Source organism: Austrofundulus limnaeus, unplaced genomic scaffold, assembly GCF_001266775.1.
Source record: "Austrofundulus limnaeus strain Quisiro unplaced genomic scaffold, Austrofundulus_limnaeus-1.0 Scaffold405, whole genome shotgun sequence".
Taxonomy (NCBI): Eukaryota; Metazoa; Chordata; class Actinopteri; order Cyprinodontiformes; family Rivulidae; genus Austrofundulus; species Austrofundulus limnaeus.
Window position 1 is genome coordinate 290,927 of NW_013952807.1, and position 2,007 is coordinate 292,933.

General features: G+C 38.5%; 1 protein-coding gene across 1 annotated transcript in view; it reads left to right on the forward strand.

Moving 5' to 3' along the window:
* slc38a10 (solute carrier family 38 member 10) overlaps nt 1-2,007 on the forward strand; it is a gene marked incomplete in the record, with an annotated part of 25,246 nt that overhangs the window by 7,496 nt on the left and 15,743 nt on the right.

The following is a 2,007-nucleotide window of genomic DNA, read 5'->3' on the forward strand; positions in this document are numbered from 1 at the left end:
AATAATAAGGTTGGGGCTCATTGATTTTTGGATAATTCCTGAAGAGATGAGCTTTTCCACTTAGTGACTCTGTAAAAAGCTCTTTTTTTAGGTTTTATGTCAATTTTAATCAAATTTCAAAATCAGTGCTTGTATACTCAGCACACCTTTACGCCAAAGTAAAGGGTTTGGAAAGAGTTTAAGTTAAGAATAGCTGACTTGAGAAGTAAAGAGGATGGTTGAGATGTCATCCTGAAACATTTATTTTAGTCTGCTGCATCATTTGAACTTTCTACTCTAGAAATAACTTCAACAATTTTTGTCTGCTTTGTTCATTTCTGTCATTCAGTACTGAGAACAAAACAGTCTGACAGCKAAAACTAACACATTTTCAAATGTTTAAAAAGATTTCTTTAAAGCTGAAGTCAAATTATGACCATTTAAGTGAGCGACATTAAACRTAGCAAATTACTGGATATTACACTTGTGATAAAATACTGTCTGTGCATTCCAACTGGCTTTTTTTTTCTTCTTCACGTTATCGTGCTTTTTCTGATCACAGCTTTCACCTTCACCCTTCTGCTGCATGCTTGACCACGGCCTCTTCTGGCTCTCCTTTACCAGTTAGATCTTGCTCTGGGTTTGCACTGGGTTGAACGGGTCGGGGCAGCATGGAGAGTCAGGGTAACTGTAATTAGTATTTAATTTAAATGCAATGCTGAGGAAGAATTAAGAGGGGGTGTTTTGGTGAGGTCACTGGTGGCCAGATGTTTGGGTGGTGGACGGTTTTGTTTGTGTGAGGTAAGCGATAGGAGTGGATGAACGCAGACCGGAGACTAAAAAACCGGCTTTTAATTAACTTAATCACACAAAACTAACAAAACACGATGCGGTGGGAGCGTGCATGTCGCCCAAAACGAGGAAAGTATGAGCTTGTGTGTGTTTTTGTGCGTCAGTTCTCACTAGTTGTGCTAAGTGATTTTTGGCAGGGGGATTTCTTGGCCTGTGGTCAGGCTGAGCGAGGCAAGCGCTCAGTTAGGCAGCAGGCAGCTTAAGCCAAACCACTAATCAACACATTGGACTGCYGCCATCTTACAGACACACTGATGTTTTCACTGGCTGATTAAACAGCTCTTAGCACATTGGATTTTTATTGCGTTCATGAAATGTGTTTACTTTCAGTTAAAACATTACTTAACATCACCATTATGACGATGACAGGGTGGGGGCTCGTCCTGTCTTGTTTTTTTTGCGGGAGGTTGGGGACTATTGGATCGTGTGCAGCAGTTGGCTCATAACAACATAAAAACGCTTAAAAAAATCTGTTCTTGTGAAGAGTTGGTGGCATTCAAACATTTGGACACACTGGTCAAAATGTCTGTTAATATGAATGGTTAAGTCAGGATATAATGAATTGAAATTCAAAAGATAAGTGAAAAAACAAAGCAATAATTTTGATTTGTATGGCAAAATAAGGCCATCAACCTTTTTAAACATAAAGGGTTAACCTAGGCTCTTTGAACGGGTTCTTCTTCGTTGAAACGTTTTCCCTTCAAGAGACTTTCAGCCTGAGGAGTTGTAGCTCAGCCTTATAAGTAGGGCTGCAACGATCAATCAATTAATCAACAACTAATCAATTATTAAAATAATCGATGACTAATTTAATAATCAATTAATCGTTTTCTTTCTTTTTTTGTTCTTTACTTTGTTTCTCTCTCCAAACTGCTTTGACACTTTCCACTGCCACATTTGCCTTTCTGTCCTTAACACACATGCACAGTAGTGGTAACTGGGGTAGGCCGTGGACGTCACAAGTAGGGCTGCACCGATTAGTTGAAATAATCGATGACGTCGAATATGTAAATTTTTCGACGCATATTTTTTTATTATAAATTCTCTGTTTTACATAACCACCAGGTGAATGTTCATGCAGTTCCGTTTCGGTACCTAAAAACATCATTGCGACCGTATTGGCATAAGAGTGGTGAGCTTTTCATGAAAATATTACAATTATAGAAAATATTACAA